At 38.5% G+C, this 17,243-nt stretch overlaps 1 long non-coding RNA gene across 2 annotated transcripts in view; it reads right to left on the bottom strand.

Annotated features, from left to right (window-relative positions):
• LOC149119733 (uncharacterized) overlaps positions 1-6,393 on the bottom strand; it is a 40,838-nt gene extending 34,445 nt beyond the window's left edge. For both annotated transcript variants that reach the window (XR_016228551.1, XR_016228552.1), the window contains exons 1-2: positions 5,987-6,393; positions 3,465-3,568 (exon numbers count right to left, since the gene is read on the bottom strand). This is a non-coding gene — a long non-coding RNA (uncharacterized LOC149119733). The remainder of the gene's footprint in view (positions 1-3,464; positions 3,569-5,986) is intronic.
• Between the last annotated feature and the right edge of the window lie 10,850 nt (positions 6,394-17,243).

The following is a 17,243-nucleotide window of genomic DNA, read 5'->3' as shown; positions in this document are numbered from 1 at the left end:
ATTTCTCTACTTGGGAATTTTATTCCTCTACCTGTGTTTCCTCAATGATAGTGAGCTGTCACTCTGGCAAGCAGAAATATAGTACATGTGTGAGAAATTAAAATGGAAAGAGCTAATGATGAAACCTTATTTACAGTTTGAATGTGTCTGTTGAATATAATAGGCAAATCACTAAGCAACTCCAACTGTCTTGAAATAATAGTAAAAATTTTCTCAGTCGTGTGGTGTTTGTTAGCCTGATGCTTCAGGGACAATCATGGCATTGTAGATACAGTGGATGAGGAAACATGACAAGAATAGAACCTAAATCAAATGATACATTCTAAGAAAACCAATCCCTTTGATTTCCTTCAACCCTCACCCTGCCCCATTTTCCTTGCCTAGCATGGGAAAAGAGTTGATGAGAGGGAACATGACAGATAAGTAACAAAATCATATTCTCTAGGAATTGAAAATCTGATTCTAGGGGTTCAAATGGGAAATAAAACATAGACTCCTGAGTTGGAAATTGGAAGAGCTAGATTTGAGATGGTGCCCTCTCCTATGACACCCCCTAAATGGTCTCTGAGTCAACACAAGCATTCATCACTCCACAGAGATTTTAGATCTCTCTCTCTTGAAGGACAGATCATACTCTATTCTCTTTGAAAAAGAGCTAGAAATAGACAAAAACATGTAATGCAGTAAGAGGCTACAGATGATAAGATCCTGGGCCTGGTGGAGAAAGAAGAGGAACTGCAGGTCCCAGGGCCCCAGCCATCACTATGACACTGACTTCTACCTTATTAAGCCAAATCAGGGCTCCTTCCTTATAGAGTTAGGTAACTGAGACAGAGAACTTGGAGCTAGGAGAACTAGAAATATTCCATTTAAACAGCAGAAGGCAATGCTAGAAACATGCCAGTGCAGTGAAATGCTAGAAAAAGAAGAACAAGCCATTAGAAGTGGGTGGAAAGGCTAGGCAGAAGTAGGCCACCTATATCCACAATTGTTCTTTCTCTACTTACTCCTGATTCCTGCTATACTACACTGTCTTAACTCAGGATATCTTTTGTAAAATAAAATTGTTCATTTGTGCATTCCAAGTTACTCTTTGTCTGTGTGGATGTAGTAGGAGAAAGGGGTGAGCACTGAATTTGGCATGTTTACATAAGGTTTATTTCAGGGAGGGCTTCTTCAAAGAAGTGGCATAAAAGTTAAAACTCAAGGTATTTATAATGACATTTGACAAAAGAGCATTCTAGGCAGAAAAAGAAAAAAAAGCAAACATGGTGACACTAAAAGAGGTATACCTAGTGTATTTGTGAAATACCAAGAAAACCAGTTTAGCTAAAATAGGAGGAATTTGGGTGAGAATGGGCTAAGACAAGTGAAATAGTCAGGTAGCAGATGCTATATGATGCAAGTCATTAGCAGAGCTTTGACTTTTACTCAGAATTATTCAGCACTGGCTTTTACTCAGCAGCTATGGGAAAGTTGAAGCAAAGGAATAGCATTATCTTATTTACATTATAAAAGGAACCCACTGGAATCCATGAGGATAAAAATGCAAGAGAACAACATAGGGGAGAATCCTGGAAGTCCATTTGACATAACCTAAGTCAAATAGCTTTTTTAAAATTATTTTTTAGGGACTGACACTGTTGTGTAGTGGGTAAAGCTGCCAACTGCAATACCAGAATCCCATAAGGGCACCAGTTTGAGTCCCGATTCCGATGCAGCTCTCTGCTATGCCATGGGAAAGCAGTGGAAGACAGTCCAAGTCCTTGGGCCTCTGTACCTGCATAGGAGACCCTGAAGAATTTCCCGCCTCCTGGCTTTTGATCGGCATTGCTCTGGCTTTGTGGCCATTTGGGGAGTGAACCAGTGGATGGAAGATCTCTCTCTCTCTCTCTCTCTCTGCCTCTCTGCCTTCCAAATAAAAATAAATAAATATTTAACAATAATAATAATTTTTAAAATTTATATAAAGGGAACAAATTTCATGTATTTCATATACAGAGTTTAAAGAGAAAAATTATATTTCCCACCCTACCTACCATCACTCCCTCACTCACACCTTGCCTACTTCTTCCTTTCTTATTTTTTTCTATTAATTTTTATGATTCTAAGTCAAGTAATTTGCCAAGACACTGGAGACAATAGACATAACTTGGGATATGGTGCCTTCAAATTGATTATATCATCTTAATCTAAAATTTTCAAGGTTAAGGAAAATTTTTTTTTTATTACTACTATGTACAACTTCATCATGTCATTTTAAATTACATATGCAGTAACTCTATGGAGGAACCCTGACAATCTTTAATTTATGGAAACAATAAGAGGAAGTGATGCAGGATGCCAAGATGGCTGAATAGGGAAAAACATGCTGATTCTAACCAGGGGAAAATTACAGGGAAAAAAAATGCAAAGGAAGTATATTCCCAGGGGAGGAGAGTTGAAGAGAAGTTTGCAATGGAAATTATACAGAAGGAAGAGGGACAGTGGGGAGCAATGTGGAAGGTGAGGATGCACAGCATCGAACTCCACAGTCAGGAGCTGGAGGAAATTCCAGCTTTGGAAAGTGAGGTAAGAGCAGCCTGAGGCAGCACATGCCACTGGTGATATTGCCTATGGGAGAGCCTTGCGAACCACACTGTCTTTGAGTCCAGCCTAGAGCCATAGTAAGGGTCAGGGTACTTGCCTAATCCAGCAGAATAAAAACACATTCGTTTCTCCCCACAAGGGTGCTTGGCTACTAGCAAGGAGAAGGCACCATTTTTGACACCAGTACTGGCTGCAGTTGCTCTTAGCTGCACCTGTGACTGGAAATTTCACCAGAGGGAAAAAGCCATGTTATATGCTGAATTTAAGTCTGGATGGGAGGGTTGACAGGTGGCTGGACATCCACACCTGACTGTGAAATGCCCCCATCCTCTCAAACTATCACAGGCTCTGTGGCTCAAACTGCCAAGGCAGAGAACCCAGAGGCAATTGGCTCTTGGAATGTCTCTGCTGTGTCCATGGACATGGCAGGCTCATTGGGCTTAGTGAATCCTCTACATGCCATGACGGTGGGAGCCTTGCATTTTGTGACTGGGGTAAATTGGTGACTTCATGATAGGGTGCAGGATGCAGCTGGGTCTCTGGGAAATCGCTGTGTCTGTCTTCAGAGGTTCAGAACTCCCTGATGGCCTAGGTGGTCATTTTCGAATGTTCCCTGCTCACACTGAGGACCACACAGAATCTTTGTACTGTTCATGTTCCAGCATAGGTGGAGGTTTGTTACCCACTGTGGGCTATACCTGCTCAGTGATCACCTTGGAAGAGAGAAGGTAAGATTGTGAGCATGCCAACAGTCATAATAATATCCTCTCCCTTGCTGAAAATAGAGATCTCCCACACCCAATTTGTGTGTCACCCTGGATTCTTGCCCCACCATTGGAATTGACCAGAGCTCCATGGCCACACCCAGCACAAACCTTTGGTATTCACTGAAAGAGCAGGCATTCCATTAAGCCACAGAGTTGTAGTTCAAAGTTAAAATCCATCAGAGGAGAAAAACAACAAATATTTCCACAAATGCCTAAAAATAGATGCAGAAATTTAATAAACAAGAACAAGGAAGACAATATGACTCCCCCAAAGAACACAAAAACACTTGAATATTAGAATGTGAAGACAAAGTGATTGATTAAATGCCTGAAAAAGAATTCAAAAGAATGATCATATGATTACACAACAACATTGATTCACACATATGATTCACTACAACATATCGTAGTCAAAATTTCAACAGAAAACATAAAGTTTTCTAAAATGTACACAAGAAAAATGTCAGATTATGCTCAGAGCATTGTCAATTAGACTCATAGCCGATTTATAATCAGAAACACTACAGGCTAAGAGAGAATGAAGTCACATGGTAAAAATCATAAAAGAAAAAAACTTTAGTGGCCTGCACTGTGGCATAATGGGCTAAGCCATTACTTGCAGTGCTGGCATCCCCTATGGGTACCAGTTTGTGTTTTGGCTGCTCATCTGCTAATCCAGTTCTCTGCTCATGGCCTGGGAATACAGTGGAGGATGGCCCAAGTGCTTGTTCCTCTGCACACATGTGGGAGACCCAGAAGAGGCTCCTGACTCCTGGCTCCTGGCTCCTGGTTTTGGATTGGTCCAGCTCCAGCCATTGCAGCCATTTGGGAAATGAATCAGTGGATGGAAGACCTCTCTCTGTCTCTTCCTCTCTATATCTATAACTCTGTCTTTCAAATAAATAAATAAATATTTTTTTGAAAAAGGAAAAAACTGTCAACCCAGAACTCTGTACCCTGCAGAGCTCTCATTTATGAATGGGGTAAAATAAAACCTTCCATAACAAACAGAACTGGAAAGAATTTGTCAACACTCATCCAACCATACAAATGATGTTTAAGGATGTTGTAAACATAGAAACAAAGAAAGATACTTATAAATATGAAAGAATGTGAAAGCAAAAACCTAGTAAAAATACAAAGGAAATCCAAAGCAAACAATTGAAATATTTATGGAGAAAAGGCAGGGTCAAGTCATTACTTATCAATAATAACATTGAATGTAAGTGGCCTGAATTCTTGAATTAAAAGATACAGACTGGCTGAATGGATTAAAAAAAAAAAAACAAGAACCATCTATTTGCTGCCTAGAAGAAACACACCTCACCAACAAAAATAAACCCACAATGAAAGTAGAAGGATGGAAAAAGATATTCCATACTAATGGAAAGCAAACATGACCAGGTGTACCTAACCTAATATCAGACAAAAGAGACTTTACACAAAAACTGTTAAAAGAGATAAAGAAAGGAACTATGTAATGACTACAAAATCAAGTCAACAGAAAAATGTGACTGTAGTAAATGTATATGCACCCAATGCAAAGTCGCCTGGCTATTCAAACAAATCTTAATAATCTGAAGGGAGACATAGATTCTAATACAATAGTAATGGGGGGCTGCAACACACCACTATCAACAATGGATATATTAAGTACAGATAAATCAACAAAGAAAAAAAGAGTTAATAATAGTATGGATCTAACTGACACCTACAGAGTATATTATTCCACAATTGAAGAACACAAATTCTTTACATCAGTGCACAGCACTTTATCTGGAATAGACCATATGCAGGCAATAAAGCAAGTCTCAGCAAATTCAAAAATTGGAATCATACCATATATCTTTTCTGACCACAATGGAATGAAGCTGGAAATTAACAACCTAACAGTCTCTAAAAAATATGCAAACATATGGAGATTAAGCAACATACTCCTGAATGAACTGTGGCTCATAGAGGGAATCAAAAGGAAAATCAAAAATTCCTAGAAACAAAGGAACATGATAATATAACATATCTAATACAGCAAAAGCTGTATTATCAGACACAACAAAAACAGTATTAAGAGGGAAATTTATAGAAATTGGTGCCTACATTAAGAAATTGGAAAGGCATCAAATAAATGAGCTATAAATGCATCTCAAGGACCTGGAAAACAATAAGAAACCAAAATCAAAATTAGTAGGAGGAAAGAAATAATTAAGATCAGGGAAGATATAAATAAAACTGAAACAGTTTTTTTTCCAGCAAGATGGCAGAATAGGAAGGGAGCACACTGATAGTCTGGGGAGAGATAGTTTAATAAAAGTGGAGATACTGCAGGTTCAAGGAAGAGTAGGGGAGGAAACAGCAGAAGAAACTCTTCCGGAACGCGTGACTCACAGCGGACCTGCGTGGAGAGCGTGGGAGCCCACAGTTCGGGACACCAGCGGCAGACTCAACACACCAGCACTGGAACGCGAGGTGAGCCGAACCTCAATAGCCCGAGACACCGGCAGGCAAGCGGAGAGAGGAGAACTAGAGGGAACGACCCCCGGGGGGGGAAGTTCACAAGGCTAACTGGAAGAGAGAGAGAGAGAAAAAAAAGGGTGACTAGTACGGACACGGGTTTCTCTCTCTCCGCTCACCTCTCAAGGGCGAGCAAGACAAAGAGCAGGCGCCATCTTGGACATACGTCATAAGCAGAGCGACCTCAGGTCTGCACCGGCCCTGAGCCTAGCAGAAAAACCTGACTCTGGGCGGGGCGAATTAACAGGAGATTAGGAGCTAGTAAATTTGTGGTGCTACTGAACTGAGACTGTGAAAACAGAGACGGTGGGGGAGAGAACTCACGGAATTCACGTGAGCACTCTCCAGAGACGCTACAATTCCGTAACTTTGGCAACCCAGTGGGAGGCTGAAGGAGAATTTGAGCCCACTCTGAGGGCTGAACAGATTCCCTGTGGGGATCTTGGGAAAGAGCTTCCGATCTCTGGCTCCTGTGGGTATATCATTTGCCTGCTAACTACCTCCAACTTCGTTCAGCTGTGCGGAATTACTTCCCTTTTGAATCAAAAAAAAAAAAAAAAAAAGAGAGAGAGAGAGAGAGATTTACCACGCCTAACCTGGGAGTGTCACCTTTGGCACACCAAACAGAGCTCTCAGGCCACACCCATCTCAAGCCCTAAGGCTCCATCAAAAACAGATAGTCCACTTAATCTAGAGTCATAGTATAACAAGAAAAAGCACCACAGTGAAGAAACCAAATATCTCCAGTATACCAAATAACAAACGCAAAAACAGAGGTAATAAAAACAAGGAAGTCACCATGACGCCCTCAAATGAAAAAGACACCCCAATTCAAGATTATGAAGATGATGACATAGAAGAAATGCAAGAAGCAGATCTCAAAAAATTGATAAGAACATTAAGAAGTTCTCAAAAACAAATTCTGGAACTACACAAATCCTTAATGGACAAGATAAAAATCTCTCTCATGAAAATGAAATATTAAGGAGGAATCAAAATGAAACGAAACAACTAGTACAACAGGAAACTGGGATAGTGACTGAAGTGAAGAATTCAATAGATCAAATGAAAAACACAATAGAGAGCCTTACAAACAGAATGGGTGAAGCAGAAAAGAGAATATCGGACTTAGAAGACAGAGAACAGGAAAGGATACAGTCAGACCAAAGAAAAGAAGAGGAAATTAGAAATCTGAAACATATTGTCGGGAATCTTCAGGATACTATTAAAAAACCCAACATTAGGGTTCTAGGAGTTCCTAAAGGCATGGAGAGGGAGAAAGGATTAGAAGGCCTTTTTAGTGAGATATTAGCAGAAAATTTCCCAGGTTTGGAGAAGGACAGAGAAATCCTAGTACAGGAAGCTCACAGAACCCCTAATAAACACGACCAAAAGAGACCCTCACCACGACACGTTGTAATTAAACTCTCCACAGTGAAACATAAAGAAAAGATCCTAAAATGTGCAAGAGAGAAACGTCAGATTACTCTCAGAGGATCTCCAATCAGACTCAGAGCTGACTTCTCATCAGAAACTCTATAAGCTAGGAGGGAATGGCGAGATATAGCCCAGGTACTAAGAGAGAACAACTGCCAGCCCAGAATATTATATCCTGCAAAGCTATCATTTGTGAATGAAGGTGAAATAAGGACTTTTCATTGCAAACAGAAATTGAAAGAATTTGTTGCCACTCGTCCAGCCCTGCAAAAGATGCTTAAAGATGTGTTACACACAGAAACACAGAAACACAGTCATCAATATGAAAGAAGGTAAAGGAAGGAAACCAAGGAAGGAAAGCTCACAGCAAAAGATCACAGGGAATTCAAAGCATATATTAGAACTTATCTTTGGCAAATGGCAGGGCAAAGTTACCACTTATCATTAGTCACTTTGAACGTGAATGGCCTGAACTGTCCAGTTAAAAGACACCGATTGGCTGATTGGGTTAAGGAACAAAACCCATCTATTTGCTGCTTACAAGAAACACATCTTTCCAACAAAGATCCATACAGACTGAAAGTGAAAGGCTGGAAAAAGATATACCATGCCAACAGAAATGAAAAAAGAGCGGGCCTAGCCATCTTAATATCGGACAACATAAACTTTACCACAAAAACTGTTAAGAGAGACAAAGAGGGACACTATATCATGATTAAGGGATCAATTCAACAGGAAGATATAACAATTATCAATGTATATGCACCTAACTACAGGGCACCAGTTTATCTAAAAGATTTATTAACGGACTTAAAGGGAGACTTAGACCCCAATACAGTAGTACTGGGGGACTTCAATACTCCACTCTCAGAAATAGACAGATCATCCGGTCAGAAGATCAACAAGGATAGAGTAGATTTAAACGACACTATAGCCCAAATGGATCTAACAGATATATACAGAACTTTCAATCCTACAGCTAAAGATTTTACATTCTTCTCAGCAGTACATGGAAGCTTCTCTAGGATTGACCACATACTAGGCCATAAAGCAAGTCTCAGCAAATTCAAAAGAATTAGAATCATACCATGCAGCTTCTCAGACCATAAAGCAATGAAGTTGGAAATTAGCAACTCAGGAATCCCTAGAGCATACGCAAACACATGGAGATTGAACAACATGCTCCTGAATGAACAATGGGTCATAGAAGAAATCAAAAGAGAAATAAAAAACTTTCTGGAAGTAAATGAGGATAACAGCACAACATACCAAAACTTATGGGACACAGCAAAAGCAGTGTTAAGAGGAAAGTTTATATCAATAGGTGCCTACATCAAGAAATTGGAGAGACACCAAATAGATGAGCTTTCAATTCACCTCAAGGATCTAGAAAACCTACAGCAAACCAGACCCAAATCTAGTAGGAGAAGAGAAATAATTAAAATCAGAGAAGAAATCAACAGGATTGAATCAAGAAAAACATTACAAAAAATCAGCCAAACGAAGAGCTGGTTTTTTGAAAAAATAAACAAAATTGACACCCCATTGGCCCAACTAACTAAAAAAAGAAGAGAAAAGACCCAAATCAATAAAATCAGAGATGAAAAAGGAAATGTAACAACAGACACCACAGAAATAAAAAGAATCATCAGAAATTACTACAAGGACTTGTGTGCCAGCAAACAGGGAAACCTATCAGAAATGGATAGATTCCTGGACACATGCAACCTGCCTAAATTGAACCAGGAAGACATCGAAAACCTAAACAGACCCATAACTGAGACAGAAATTGAAACAGTAATAAAGGCCCTCCCAACAAAGAAAAGCCCAGGACCAGATGGATTCACTGCTGAATTCTACCAGACGTTTAAAGAAGAACTAACTCCAATTCTTCTCAAACTATTCAGAACAATCGAAGAAGAGGGAGTCCTCCCAAATTCTTTCTATGAAGCCAGCATCACCTTAATTCCTAAGCCGGAAAAAGATGCAGCACTGAAAGAGAATTACAGACCAATATCCCTGATGAACATAGATGCAAAAATCCTCAATAAAATTCTCGCCAATAGAATGCAACAACACATCAGAAAGATCATCCACCCAGACCAAGTGGGATTTATCCCTGGTATGCAGGGATGGTTTAATGTGTGCAAGACAATCAATGTGATACACCACATTAACAGACTGCAGAAGAAAAACCATATGATTATCTCAATAGATGCCGAGAAAGTATTTGATAAAATACAACACCCATTCATGATGAAAACTCTAAGCAAACTGGGTTTGGAAGGAACATTCCTCAATACAATCAAAGCAATCTATGAAAAACCCACAGCCAACATCCTATTGAATGGGGAAAAGTTGGAAGCATTTCCACTGAGATCTGGAACCAGACAGGGATGCCCACTCTCACCACTGCTATTCAATATAGTTCTGGAGGTTCTAGCCAGAGCTATTAGGCAAGAAAAAGAAATTAAAGGGATACAAACGGGAAGGAATAACTCAAACTATCCCTCTTTGCAGATGACATGATTCTGTATTTAGGGGACCCAAAGAACTCTACTAAGAGACTATTGGAACTCATAGAAGAGTTTGGCAAAGTAGCAGGGTATAAAACCAATGCACAAAAATCAACAGCCTTTGTATACACAGACAATGCCATGGCTGAGGAAGAACTTCTAAGATCAATCCCATTCACAATAGCTACAAAAACAATCAAATACCTTGGAATAAACTTAACCAAAGACGTTAAAGATCTCTACGATGAAAATTACAAAACCTTAAAGAAAGAAATAGAAGAGGATACCAAGAAATGGAAAAATCTTCCATGCTCATGGATTGGAAGAATCAATATCATCAAAATGTCCATTCTCCCAAAAGCAATTTACAGATTCAATGCAATACCAATCAAGATACCGAAGACCTTCTTCTCAGATCTGGAAAAAATGGTGCTGAAATTTATATGGAGGCACAAGAGACCTCGAATAGCTAAAGCAATCTTGTACAACAAAAACAAAGCCGGAGGCATCACAATACCAGATTTCAGGACATACTACAGGGCAGTTGTAATCAAAACAGCATGGTACTGGTACAGAAACAGATGGATAGACCAATGGAACAGAATTGAAACACCAGAAATCAACCCAAACATCTACAGCCAACTTATATTTGATCAAGGATCTAAAAGTAATTCCTGGAGCAAGGACAGTCTACTCAATAAATGGTGCTGGGAAAATTGGATTTCCACGTGCAGAATCATGAAGCAAGACCCCTACCTTACACCTTACACAAAAATCCACTCAACATGGATTAAAGACCTAAATCTACGACCTGACACCATCAAGTTACTAGAGAACATTGGAGAAACCCTTCAAGATATTGGCACAGGCAAAGAATTTCTGGAAAAGACCCGGGAGGCACAGGCAGTCAAAGCCAAAATCAACTATTGGGATTGCATCAAATTGAGAAGTTTCTGTACTGCAAAAGAAACAGTCAGGAGAGTGAAAAGACAACCGACAGAATGGGAAAAAATATTTGCAAACTATGCAACAGACAAAGGGTTAATAACCAGAATCTAAAAGAGATCAAGAAACTCCACAAAAACAAAACCAACAACCCACTTAAGAAATGGGCCAAGGACCTCAATAGACATTTTTCAAAAGAGGAAATCCAAATGGCCAACAGGCACATGAAAAAATGTTCAAGGTCATTAGCAATCAGGGAAATGCAAATCAAAACCACAATGAGGTTTCACCTCACCCCGGTTAGAATGGCTCACATGCAGAAATCTACCAACAACAGATGCTGGCGAGGATGTGGGGAAAAAGGGACACTAACCCACTGTTGGTGGGAATGCAAACTGGTCAAGCCACTATGGAAGTCAGTCTGGAGATTCCTCAGAAACCTGAAGATAACCCTACCGTTCGACCCAGCCATCCCACTCCTTGGAATTTACCCAAAGGAATTTAAATTGGCAAAAAAAAAAGAGGTCTGCACCCTAATGTTTATTGCAGCTCAATTCACAATAGCTAAGACCTGGAACCAACCTAAATGCCCATCAACAATAGACTGGATAAAGAAATTATGGGATATGTATTCTTTAGAATACTATACCGCAGTAAGAAACAACGAAATCCAGTCATTTGCAACAAAATGGAGGAATCTGGAACACATCATGCTGAGTGAAATAAGCCAGTCCCAAAGGGACAAATACCATATGTTCTCCCTGATCGGTGACGACTGACTGAACACCAAGAGGGAAACCTGTTGGAGTGAGGTGGACACTATGGGAAATGGTGGCTTGATCAGCATAGCCCTGACTGTTAATGAGCAACTAAATACATTATCCCTCTTAGTAGTTTTTTTATCTGTTCTACTTAATATGACTGGTTTAGATCTGTAATTGATGCACAGTTATTCTTAAGTGTTGAAAATTAACTGAAATGTGATCCCTGTTGAACATGGTGGTGGGAATGGGAGAGGGAAGAGATGTATAATTTGGGACATGCTCAGGCTGACTTGCCCCAAGTGGTGGAGTTGGAAGCATACCAGGGGATTCCAATTCAATCCCATCGAGGTGGCATGTACCAATGCCATCTCACTGTTCCAGGTGATCAGTTTCAGTTCACAGTTGGTCATGGTGGAGGGACTGGGAGTCAAAGGGAGCACATAGACAAGTCTAGTACCTGCTAACGCTAACCGATGGGGTAAATAAAGGGGAGAGTGATCCAACATGGGAAGTGAGATACTCAGCAGACTCATAGAATGGCAGATGTCCTAAATAGCACTCTGGCCTCAGAATCAGCCCTAAAGGCATTCGGAGCTGGCTGAAAAGCTCATGAGAGTATTTCAGGCATGGAAAGCCAAGACACTCTGGCAAAAGATCTCTGCGAGTGAGATGCCAGTGGAAAGAACAGGTCATCAAAGAAGGAGGTACCTTTCTCTGAAGGGAGGAGAGAACCTCCACTTTGACTATGACCTTGTCTAAACAAGATAAGAGTCGGAGAACTCAGAGGGCTTCCATAGCCTTGGAAACTCATGACTGGAGCATAGGGAGATTACTGATGCCATAGACAGGAGTGTCAATTGGTAAAGTCAACAACAGGAGTCACTGTGCACTTACTCCTCATGTAGGATCTCTATCCTTAATGTGCTGTACATTGAGATTTAATGCTATAACGAGTACTCAAACAATATATTTCACTTTGTGTTTCTATGGGGGTGCAAACTGTTGAAATCCTTACTTAATGCATACTAAACTGATCCTCTGTAAAAAAAAAAAAAAAGAAATTATCAATTCCCAACTTGACTCTCACTGGGATTAAACATGACAATAGGTCTGCTCTGATTTCATCATCATTTAAAAAAATCATCTATTATTTTTCACTTTATGTTTCTGTGTGGGAGCAAACTTGAAATCCATACTTGATGTATACTAAGCTGATCTTCTGTATATTAAGATAATCGAAAATGAATCTTGATGTGAATGGAAGGGGAGAGGGAGTGGGAAAGGGGAGGGTTGTGGGTGGGAGGGACGGTATGGGGGGGAAGCCATTGTAACCCATGAGTCGTACTTTGGAAATTTATATGCATTAAATAAAAGTTTAAAAAAAAATAAAACTGAAACAAACATACAAAATATTAGTGAAATGAAGAGCTTTTTTTTTGAAAAATAAAATTGATATTCTATTGGCCCAACTAACCAAAAATGAGGGAGAACATCCAAATCAAGAAAATTAGAGATGGAAACGAGATGTAACAACAGATGCCACAGAAATAAAAATGATCATTGGGAATTAATACACACAGTTATATGCAAACAAATTGGAAAATCTGGAAAAATATATAGATTGCTGTACACATACAAGTTACCAAAATTGAGTCATGAAGCCATAGATAATAAAAACAGACTAATAACCAAGATGGAGACTGAATCAGTAATAAATACCATCCCAACAAAGAAAAGCCCAGAAGTAGATGGCTTCACTGCTCAATTCTACCAGACATTTAAAAAGAACTAATTCCAATTATTATTAAGCTATTCAAAGCAACTGAAATGGAGGGAAACCTCCCAAAAACCTGCTACCATGCCTGGATCTCCTAAATTCCAAAAGCGAAAAAGACAAAAGAAAGAACTATAGACCAATACCCCTGATGAACATAGATGAAAAAGTCAACAAAATACCAGCTAATAAAAGCCAACAAGACATCAGAAAGATCATTTACCTGGACTAAGTGTGATTTATCACTGGTGTGCAAAGACAGTTCAATATAACCAAATCAATAAATATGATACACCACATTAACAAACTGGGGAATAAAAACCATATGATTATCTCAATAGATGCAGGGAAGGCATTTGATAAAGTACAACGTTCTTTCTTGATAAAAACTTTAAGCAAATTGGGTAAAAAATAATATTCATCAACATAATCAAGGCAACTTATGACATACCCACAGTCAGCATCATATTAAATGGAGAAAACTTGGAAGCATTTGCACTAAGATCTGGAAAGAGACAAAGATGTCTAATTTCATTTTTGCTATTCAATTTGGTCATGTAAGATTTAGCCACAGACATTAGGCAAGAAAAAGAAATTAAAGTGATACAAATGAGAAAGGAGAAAGTCAGATTATCCCTGTGATATAATTCCATATGCATGAGAACCAAAAGACTCCACTAGATATTATTGGAACTTACATGAGATTTTGGTAAAGTTGCAGAATATAAAATTAACACACAAAATTAAATAGCCTTTGTATACAAGTACAAAGCCACAGCTAAGAAAGAACTTGTAAGATAAGTCCTATTCACAATAGCCATAAAAATTAAATACTATTCTCAATTTTTACAATGATCTGTCATCAGTATACTTAGTGATCATATAGTAAACCCTACTATAAGTAGAGCAGTTCAGCAAATAATATGAAGAAAAATAAAATAAAATAAACCAAAACAAACTAAGCGAAAGATTATTCCTTAATAAAAGGGACAAGGGCTATAAACAACCAAATATATGAAACTTGTATAACTTAATTTTTTTAAAAAAAGAGGAAGCTAGGTATGGTTTAGTGTGATACTGATTTAGATGTTAATAACAGAAGAAGTTAGACATGGTATATAAGGGCACATTCTGTCCTACTTAAAAATTTTTGTTTTGTAAAGGTAAAACTATGCTGAAATTAAAAGTTAAATGAATAAAAAAATTAAATACTTCAGAAATTTAACAAAGAATGTGAAAAGCTCTACAATAAAAATTATAAAACATTAAAGAAAGAAAAAGAAGACACAAAAGATGGAAAAATTTTCCATATTCATGGATTGGAAGAGTTAATATCATCAAGATGTACATACTACAGAATGAAAATTAAAGATTCAATGGAATCCCAACCAAAATATCACTTAAGAAAAAAGGACCTAAAGTCGATATGGGAACATAAAAGATCACACATACCAAAAGCAATCTTAACAACAAAAACAAAGCCAGAGACATCACAATACAAATTTTTTTAAAGATTTATTTATTTATTTTAAAGACAGAGTTACAGAGAGGCAGAGGGAGAGAGGGAGAGAGGGAGAGATTGATTCTTACTGCAGATGGCTGCAATGGCTGGAGCTGCACTGATCTAAAGCCAGGAGCCAGTAGGTTCTTCCAGGTCTCCCATGTGGGTCCAGGGGTCCAAGGACTTGGGCTATCTACTAATGCTTTCCAAGCTATAGCAGAGAGATGGATTGGAAGTGGGGAAGCCAGAACTCCAACTAGCATCCATATGGGTTGTTGGTACTGCAGGCAGTGGCGTTTTAGCCACTATGCCACAGCACCAGTTCCCCACAATACCAAATTCTAAGACACACTACAGGGTAGTTAAAATCAAAACAGCTGAAAAGCCCATGAGAGTATTTCAGGCATGGAAAGCCAAGACACTCTGGCAAGAAAAAAAAAACCCTAAATGAAAGATCTCTGTGAGTGAGATCCCAGTGGAAAGAACAGATCTTCAAAGAAGGAGGTACCTTTCTCTGAAGGGAGGAGAGAACCTCCACTTTGACTATGACCTTGTCTAAACAAGATAAGAATCGGAGAACTCAAGGGGCTTCCATAGCCTTGGAAACTCATGACTGGTGCATAGGGAGATTACTGATGCCATAAACAGGAGTGTCAATTTGTAAAGTCAACAACAGGAGTCACTGTGCACTGTGCAAACTGTTGAAATCTTTACTTAATGCATACTAAACTGATCTTCTGTAAAAAAAAAAAAAAAAAAAAAAAAAGAAGAAGAAATTATCAATTCCCAACTTGACTCTCACTGGGATTAAACATGACAATAGGTCTGATCTGATTTCATCATCATTTAAAAAATCATCTATTATTTTTCACTTTATGTTTCTGTGTGGGAGCAAACTGTTGAAATCTTTACTTAATTTATGCTAAACTGATCTTCTGTATATTAAGATAATCAAAAATGAATCTTGATGTGAATGGAAGGGGAGAGGGAGTGGGAAAGGGGAGGGTTGCGGGTGGGAGGGACGTTATGGGGGGGAAGCCATTGTAATCCATAAGCCGTACTTTGGAAATTTATATTCATTAAATAAAAGTTAAAAAAAATTTTAAAAAAATCAAAACAGCTTGATGGTGGCAAATAATATAGACATGTAAATCAATGGAACAGAATAGAAATTCTAGAAATCTGCCCATGCTTCTACAGCCATCTAATCTTTGACAAGGAGCTTAAATCAATCCCTGTACAAAAGACAGTCTCTTCAACAACTTGTGCTAGGAAAATTGGATCTCTGCATGCAGAAGTATGAATCAAGACCAATATCTTACACCTTATACAAAAATCAACCTGAAGTGGTTCAGGATCTAAATCTAAGTCCTGATACCTTCAAATTACTAGAGCAGAACACTGGAGAACCTGCAAGATATTGGAATGGGCAAAGACTTTTTGGAAAAACCCCAAGTACAGGCAATCAAAGCCAAAATAAACAAATGTGATTAAATAAAACTGAGACGCTTCTGTGCTGCAAAGGCAACACTTAGCAAAATGAAGAGGCAATTGACAGCATGGGAGAAAATATTTGCAAACTATGCAACTGAGATAAAAAAAAATAAACTGAGATGCAACTGAGATAAAAAGATAAATATCCAGAATCCATAAAGAGCTCAAGAAACTCAAACACAACAAAACACAGAATCCAGTTAAGAAACAGGCAAATAACTTGAACAAGAGTTTTTCAAAAGAGGAAATTCAAATGGCCAGCAGACACATGAAGAAATACTCAGGATCACTAACTATCAGGTAAATGCAAATCAAAACCACAAGGAAGTTTCTCCTCATCCCAGTTAGAATAGCTCTCATACAAAAATCAACAAACAATAAATGCTGGAAAGGAGAGGGGAGGGAAAGGTCCCCTAATCTATAGCTGGTGGGAATATAAATTATTAAGCCATTTTGGAAGATAGTATTTATATTCCTTGGAAATCTGAAAAACAGGTCTACCATATGATCCAGCCAACCCATGCCTTGGAATTTATCTAAATGAAATTAAATCAGCATATGAAAGAGTTATCTGTACCTACATGTTTATTGTAGCTCATTGCACAATAGCTAAGATATGGAATCAACCCAGATGTCCATCAACTAGTGAATGGACAAAGTAATTGTGGTATGTATATAGTATTGACTACTACTCAGCTGTAAAAAAAAAATGAAATCCTGTCTTTTGCAACAAAATGAATATAACTAAAAACCATTATACTTAGCGAAATAAGTTAATCCCAGCATGGGAATAAGGCAGTCCCATACCATATGTTTTCCTGATCTGTGGTAGCTAATAGAGTACAAAAATATAATGTATATGAGTGAAATTAACATTTTGAGATTTGATGATTATTTACAGCCCTACTGTTCAGTAAAAATGATTTTTGTTCTTCTTACTATTTG

The sequence above is a fragment of the Oryctolagus cuniculus genome, chromosome X (genome assembly GCF_051225735.1).
Source record: "Oryctolagus cuniculus isolate XC-2025 breed Fujian yellow rabbit chromosome X, ASM5122573v1, whole genome shotgun sequence".
NCBI lineage: Eukaryota > Metazoa > Chordata > Mammalia > Lagomorpha > Leporidae > Oryctolagus > Oryctolagus cuniculus.
The sequence above is the reverse complement of the archived record's forward strand: the minus strand, read 5'-3'. Positions and strand labels throughout refer to the sequence as shown.